General features: G+C 36.0%; 1 pseudogene; it reads left to right on the top strand.

Moving 5' to 3' along the window:
- Positions 1 to 581: 581 nt before the first annotated feature.
- Positions 582 to 749, top strand: LOC115291012 (annotated as a pseudogene).
- Positions 750 to 8708: the final 7959 nt, after the last annotated feature.

Genomic DNA, 8708 nt, shown 5'->3' on the forward strand with positions numbered 1-8708 from the left:
TCTGTGCTGATTATATTAACAATGTAGTAGGTCATAAAATATCAAAGGAAATAACGCTCTATGAACAACTTAGCAGCAAAACCTTTCTCCATATACATTTTGTATTTCAAGATGCCATGGGATTGGGAAAGAGAGCAGAATGAATCAGAAAATGGAATTGAAAGTGCTATTCTGCTTCTTATGAATTATAAAATATTTCCCTTTAGAATCAGGCATAAATTAGACTGGACTTCATTGATGTGGTAAACTGCAAATAATTAACAAATTTTCAAAGAATTTTGCAAGCCGAAAGTATTTTTGGTTTGTTTTACAATTATCATTTATTTTATTATAGGATCTCAAAAGACTAAATCTGTTTTTTTCTTTCTCTTTTTTATTTTTTATTTTTTTCCTGAGCAATGAAAAAATATTTTAATCCAAAAGCTAATAAGAAATTAAGCTATAGTAATAAAAATGAAAAGGGAGATACAACTCCATACATTGTAAAGATTAAAAGAAAGGATTTTTTTTTTTTTTTAAGAAAAGCACACTACCACATGCAGCACCTCATTCAGATGTGCCTGGAGTCTTAGAAGCCTGACTATGCTTCTCGGCCTTTTGGCTAAGATCAAGTGTAGTATCTGTTCTTATCAGTATAATCTTTCTCTTTTTTAAATTTTTACTTTTTATTTGATGTATTTCAAATTTACTGATAAGGTGCAAGAGTAGTACAAAGAATTCTCATAAATCCCTCACCAGGGGGACTCACTGAGACTTCACCATCTTTCCAATTATGTGTTTTATAGCAAAAGGATCCAATTCTCAATTATTGTACCTAGCTGTCATTTCTCTTCAGTATCCCTCATTTGTGATGGTTCTGACCTTTCTTGATCTTCATAAATTTAATAACTTTGAAAATTACAGGCCAATTATTTTGTAGAAATCCTCTCAACTTGGATTAGTCTGATATATCCTTAAGTATAATTTCAGGTTATGATTTTTCTGGTAGAAATATTACAGAACTGATGCCATATTCTTACTTTTGTCAGGTAATACATGATATCACGTCACGCATCACAATTATTTTATCTCTGATCACTTGAATAGTGGTCCCCATCTTCTCCAATGGGAATTAACTCTTTTCACCTTTGTAATTTTTAAGTATTTTGGAGGATCTAATTTGAGACTCTCTGAATAATGCAGTTCTTATGAAAACCATATTCTCTAATTTTAGAGTCCCTTGATGGTTGTTATTTGAATCAGTTATTAATATGATGGTTGCCACATGGTGATTTTCTCCTCATATCATCCTTTCTAAATTTGTTAGTTGACATTCTGTTTTAAAGAAGGCATTTCTCTCTCCCCCTTTCTTTTCTTTCATTTTTTTTAAGAAGTCATTTCTCATCACATCTGTTAATTTGTTCTAGATTTGACTCTTTACCTATTTGTAGCTTTCATTTCAAAGAATGAGAAATCTAGTCTTACTGCTCCAGCTTTGTGAGCACTGCTAACCCTCAACTCTCAGTCCTCTTAGAAGTTTTTCTCTCCTACAGGTTGCTGCCACATCCACAGCCATGCCTTTTTCTAGGGGGCAGCCTGTTTCTAATGACTGCTTGGTGTAGGGGTATAAAAGTCCACTCTCCCTGCCACATTTGAAGAGCCAAGCAGCTTCAGTGTCCATGTTGAGGGAGACTGAGATCTTTGTTGTGTCTGCATCAGAGTCAAATTCTCCTTCATCAACTGTCTCCATAGGTATTGATACCAAGGGCACTCCCTCATAAACCCCCTTCCTGCAGAATAATCTCTGACTCAGAGCATGCCCTCCATGCTTTCCCATCTGCAACAAAATTTGCTTGCATTTCAATAATTAATCATTATATCTTAGGGGTTCCTGGGTGGCTCAGTTGGTTAAGCATCCCACTTTTGATTTCAGCTCAGGTCAAGATCTCTCAGTTAATGGAATCAAGCCCCACCTCGGACTCCGTGCTGACAGTGAGAAGTCTTCTTGGGATTCTCTCTCCCTCTCCCTCTGCCCCTCCCCTGCTTGTGCTCCCTCTCTCTCTCTCAAAATAAACTAAGCTTAAAAATAATCATTATATCTTATAGTACTAAAGAAATATAAAAGTGGAATAAGAATAAATACCCATATAAGCTAAGCTATTACATCTAAAATACATTGTCTGGATTTAACATAATTACTTCTGGAGTCCAGATGCTTACAGACTATAGTTGAACTTAGTGCAATATCTAATATATATATTTTAGATTAATTAAATCAAGTTCTAGTGAAATTGACAAGTATTTCATTCATGAATTTGGTAAAAAAAAAAAAAGGAGAAGTTTGTGTATAGAATACATATTAGCCTGCACATGTTGATACAAATGCTTTTTGAAAGATTAGAGGGAAGACAGTGGGCATTTCTGACATTATCGTTTGATTTATAACTTCATTTTTAACAGTAACTCTCCTGGAGGCAGACTGCCTGTGGCTTACACTAGCTTAGGCAGAAGTGTGTGAGTTTAGGAAATAACCAAACCGTTCTTAGCTTCAGCAGATAACAGTGACTGTCTCTTTAGATGACTCAGTGGATTAAATAAAAACAATGCCTACAAAATGCTTGTAGGAGTTTGCGGTGAGTGGTCGATATATGTCTACTAACTATTATTGTCGAAAGCAACCCCTCAGCTTGGGTTCTGGCATCGTGCGGACAAGTCCTCGTGTTACCGGCGGTTCCTGAGGCAGCTGTGAGGTGGTCCAAATTAGACTACACTTGGAGTCTGTAGAATGTGTTGAGGAGTTTGGTTTTTGCATTTGCTTTGCGATCTTGACTACCTTTTGCTCTGGTTCACTAGTCTCAAATATGTAGGAAATTTTACATAATGCAGAACGCTGTTATAAGGATTGGATGGATTAGCGTAGGGAGGGCCTCTAACAACTGACCAGGGGGAAGATAGGACCGTAGGCAGCTGAGTGTGATCCTGATGCTCGCCTCAGATGGAGACTGGTGAATTGTTCAGAGAGCGATGGGTATGTGAGGGTCTTGGTATTCATCTACGTCTTTCATGGAGACTAATTATTTCTGCATTGTCTTCTATTTCCATTACTAACACTAACTCTTGTCAAGATTAACACTGCTTCTGTCTATATTGGTACAACAGTCACGAAAAAGTTTTAATCTCTTTGTCAGAAATCACTCTAAACATAGTGATTAGAGTCACAGTTTCCTAAAAATGCATTCCAAGGCCTCAGGCTATTTCTATTTCTAGGAGCTGACTCATAAATCTGTGAAAACATGAAGATGGCATCTTCTTTGAGATGAACATCCTGTTGATGACTTCCACCAAATTCTCTGCTGTAGAATGTCTATAAATAAAAGTTAATGCCTTCTGTGGCTGAAGTGGGAATTTTATAATTCTCAGTGGCTTTAGGCTGACAAAAAGAAACTTTCTACATATATAGGCAGGGAAATGCGTCTTGAAATATTAATCACCATGCTTTGTTTTTTGTTTCTTGTTTTTTGTTTTTGCCTTTCTAGTCATTCAGCACCATCAATAGTATCTGGAGAAAAATCAGTAATATTAGCATAGGCATGAAAAGAAAATCCCCAAAAACAAACAAATAAACAAAAAATGCCTTTGTGTTTCATAGTTATGCTTTTTAGAATCCAAAGGAAATGTTGGAGGAAAGCTGGGGACAGAGTTTGATAATAGATTAATCAGAGAACTGGGAGAGCAAAATCATCTATATCTGTTCTTTGGGGGGAAGAAGTAAAGGTCACCCCAAGGAGAAGAAAAAGTCTGCCTTTCAAAGGCATCTAAAAGTCATCAAATTAAATGGCTGGCCCCCATGAGTCCTGGCAAGAGTGGTGGGGCCCATTCAGAACAGGGAAGTCTGACAGAAGCCAAGCAAAGACTGCAGACCTTCTTTCCTCATCCAATGTTGATGAACTCAGAAGCCCATTGGTTGCCTTCTTTTTGCCCGTTCAGAACCTTCCATATTGTACCTTTACTGTCCAGCAAAAAGAGTACTTGTCTTTTCTCCAGCATTCTCCCAAGCACTTTCTAACTACCTCACATGGACTGCTCATCTTTTTCCCTTGATTATCCTTGCTCTGCTTCAGGGCAGAAGATGCAAAAACAAGACAGAGTTCTTGTCCACTCTAGTGGTCCAAGTGGGGACAAAGGGAAGACCAGCAGGAGCCCTTGGATAAAACAGTGAGGAAATCCATTCAGGTTTCAAATGTGTAAGATTCTCTCTCTCATTACTTAGCTTTGGCTTCAGAAGTTATGACTATAGAGGTTAAAGGAAAACAAAAGTGCCTATGCATTGTTCAGAGTTTTGCTATGCAAAAGCATATCTACCAAGTACTTACATGTAAAATGCCAGGTGGAGCTAGGAGAGAGAGGTAAAGAAAATGTGTGTATTTCTAGATAAATGCCCATAATTATGGCATACTTGAGAAAATTGTTGATTAACACACAGTAGGTTTGACCTTACTTAGATCTCTTAACTAATTCCTTATTTTGAAATTGTTGAGGTTTGGAGGGGAGGGGGCAGGGTATTATAAGCTGCAAGATCCTATTCAATTTTAACTTTTCCACCAGTGGTTCAGGATGCAGGCTTTTATGGGAACTTATAAGATTTTAAATTATATTTTCATCATATAATTTAGTGTGTGTCTGCTTTATTTTAAAGAATCTTAGAATATATAAAACTTGAGTAGCAGTCTGAAAATACATAAAACAATAGAAGCCATTTGTCTTTAATAACTTGATACAAAAACATCACGTATAGAAACAACACATTGCAATATTGGTGATTATAGCTGCTTTAAATGAACGGCATGAAGTGTATCCTGTGCAATAATTCTTGATTTAGGCAAAGATTATAGTGGAATATTTAGTCTGCCCATATGTCCTTTACTATTCATTTCCTGTTACTTTGCTGGAGGCAGAAGCGAAAAACATCCAGTTTTCCTGTCTTTATTATACATGTGCTGCTTATTGCTGTTTAAGCTGACTTGGTTCTTGATGACCACAAGGTGACTTCCTGTCGTTGTTTTCCCAAAAGACTTGAGCAGCAACACGTGTTTTTAAGCACACTCAATGTTATTTTGAGACTTTCAAATAACTTGGGAGCAATCAAATGTAGACTACACACATGTAGCCATAAGTTAATGTAAACTTCTTTGAGAAAAGGGATACAGTTGGTTTCATTGTACAAGTTGCTCAGATTTAATTTATTAAGGTTATATTTCTACATTGCATTTGGATTTGATACAATTTATGTCACTCTATATATGTTTCAGAGCATGTTACTTAAATATTTATATCAACTATGCAAAAACCATTTTTCAGAGAACTTTCAATAGGCTATACTCATATAGATAACTTCTTTATCTGGATTTGCTTAAAAAAAATACCTACATACAAATGTAAAATGATTAGAGCCCAATTTCATATTCAGAGAAGAATTAATTTATACTGTATTCCCTCTTCAATTATACTTTAGTGTATAATATTTGACTTGATAAAAGGAAACAGAATAGTTGGAGATTTTTAAGCATAATGAGTTCATTCAGAATATACTGAAGAATTTAACCTTTTTATTGCACTTAAAATTGTAAATGCACCTTCTTTTTTTGTATATACATGTTTTGTTGGAGCTATAATGTTGTCATTAATTATCAACTGTACATCAGTATCTGCTCAGCATTTCATTGATCCAGGTTCCTTTTCAGAGCACATTTATACCCCTGAGCCACTTAAAGAAAAGAATTTACTTGGGGATATAAAAAATAAAGTCTAGGTTGAGTGTTCATGAATGACTACCAAGCCACAAAGGGAGCTACAGTCTTCTCTACACTTGAGAACTGGACAGGGAATTGGGAAGCTATTCCTTCAGCTACCAGACACAGAATCACAAGGGCACCACCGTGAACAAGAACCCCGTCAAAGCTGAGAGTCACCGTGGTCAGCTGTTGTCCCCATCTCCAGACCATGCCGCACCTCTACACACCTTTGTCACCAGCTCCAGGTCTATGTCTGCTCATACAGAAAGCCAGTGACTTTGTGTTGCACTTTTGCTTATCATGCCACAGTGAAATCAAGTTATCCAGGGTAGCAAATAGCCAACATTTCCCCAGGAGCAGAAAGGCGACCTCTGTCTTACTGCCATCAGTATTGATCAGGTATATGAGTTAGCCAAATATGCATCATATCCAGAATTCCAGGGGTGACTGCAAAATGTAATTTTGACTTTGTCACTTTTGCAAAACAGCATACATGAGAAGGAAGTAGAGAATCCATTTCCTCTATTGGCCACAGATGTTTAAATATATTATCTTACATCCACATAAACACATGATGAGTAAATTATCCCATTTTGTGCATAAGGAAAGTAAAACTCAAGGGGTTAAATAATTTGCATACAACCAAACCTCTATAATTTCCATGACACTCTCTAATTTTACCTCCACCTGACTTCCCTTTTTTAATTTTTTTAAATTTATTTATTTATTTTGAGAGAAACAGAGAGAGAGGGAGAAAGAAAGAGAGAGAGAGACAGAGAGAGAGAGAGAGAGAGAGAGAGAGAGAGAGAACATGCTAGCAGGGTAGGGACAAATAAAGAGGGAGGGAGAGAATCCCAAGCAGGCTCCTCTGTGCTATCAGTGCAGAGCCTGACACAGAGCTCCATCCTACTAATTGTGAGATCATGACCTGAGCCAAAACCAAGAGTCAGAGGCTTAACAAACTGAACCATCTACACATCCCCTGATTTCACCTTTTTTTAATAGACTGCTACTTTTCCTTTGTTCATCTTAAACAGATAACTTTGATGGACTGTACACCTATCAACTGAGATTCTTCCCTATCTGAACTTACTAAACAGAATGTAATGATCAGAATTAAATTTCCCATGTTTTCAAGTATTTTTAACTATTTAGCCTCTTTTTTTAAAAAAAGTATATTTATTAAAATATGTTAGGTTAGTGAAAAGACGTGTGCCAGTTCTTTATATTGTAAAGGTAGATAAGTTAAATGTTCGAAGATTCCATTTACAAAACAATGAAGAATCATTGATTTTTGCTTCAGCATGGAATCCTATCTTTTCTTTTAGATTTAAGATAAAAGAATAAATAACATCTTTATAGAAAAATTGAGAGAAGAAGATCTTTGAGCCTGAAAAGGCTAAAAATCCACAAGAGGACAAGAAGGAACAATATGGTAGTTTAAGATATTATAATTTTATCAAATACTTTCTGGAAAAGATAGCTTTTTCTACTTCTTCCTTTAGGTAAAACGACAACAGAAGAAATATTTTGTTTGCTTATATAACATTTTTCTTTACTCCTGATATTTGTCTTTTGTAATGTGAGAGTGTTCTTCAAGGAAAAGTTCAACAGGTCTGGCTATAGGTATCATAAACTTACTGTCCTTTGACATCTCTCCTCAGATTGCTCAAGAGTAGACACCCAAAATTAAGTATGATTCTGAGTTTTGTTAGTATTTAAACCTCTTCATGCCTCTTTTTCTCTTTGTACTAGTGTGATACTTCTATCTAGATTAGTCCAATCCTTACTTTATTTATTTTTCTATGTATTTTTAAAAATATTTTAATGTTTATTTTTGAGAGAGAGAGAGAGAGAGAGAGAGAGACAGATTATGAGCAGGAGAGAGGCAGAGAGGAAGACACAGAATCCAAAGCAGTCTCCAGGCTCTGAACTGTCAGCACAGAGCCTGATGCAGGGCTCCAACTCACATACCATGACATCATGACCTGAGCCAAAGTCAGAAGCTCAACCAACTGAGCCACCCAGGCACCCCTCAATCCTTACTTTAAAATTAATGGTAAAAATTTGCTCTGAGTAGTTTTAATTGGCTTTTCAAAGCTGAAAGAGTAAGCAGGGTCATTTACTGATTTTAAATTTGTGTGGGTTAAGTAGATTACATGGATTAAGAAAAACAGAGAAAAAAAGTGAAAGTAATTATGACAGAATGGAATATATAAATCTAAAAATATATAGTAATAGTTCTATTAATTAATATATGGTAACAGTTTAACCAGCTACTTGTTTTACATTAGTACTTTCCCTACTTGGAAATCATAACAGACCATAATATACCAACACATCTTAAGATGACACTTTTAATTGTGTATTTTGGTATGAAAAAGGACTTTCTTAAATTCTTGCAGGTCTTTTAAACCACATTTTGTATTTACCATGTTTTCTTTTAGTCTCCATAAGAAATAGATACCTGTTTATTCTCCCACAGGTAAAATTTCAAGTGGTAAGAAGTAAATATAGCATTGGGGTGCCTGGGTGGCTCTCAGTTAAGCAACTAACTTCAGCTCAGTTCATTATCTTGAAGCTCGTGAGTTTGATTCCTGTGGCAGGCTCAGTGCTGACAGTATGGAGGCTGCTTAGGATTCTCTCTTTCTCTCCCCCATCTCTCTCCCCCTCCCTGACTCATGCTCTTTCTCTCTCTATTTCAGAATAAATAAATATTTTTTTAAAAAGTAAATATAACATTTATGACAAAACTTTCAACCAAGAAGATTAAAATAATAAGTTCAATAGTAGATCACCCTATTTGATTTGATCCCCTTTAAAACAGCAGGCATGTTTCCTTTGGTAATTGTCTCCTCCATTTGGGTGGAAGGGTAAATCCCTCTATTATGGATGCCACAGGACCAGAGAGATGCTTTATTTCACAGGCTAATCCAT

Source organism: Suricata suricatta, chromosome 4 (assembly GCF_006229205.1).
Source record: "Suricata suricatta isolate VVHF042 chromosome 4, meerkat_22Aug2017_6uvM2_HiC, whole genome shotgun sequence".
In the NCBI taxonomy this organism is placed as follows: Eukaryota; Metazoa; Chordata; class Mammalia; order Carnivora; family Herpestidae; genus Suricata; species Suricata suricatta.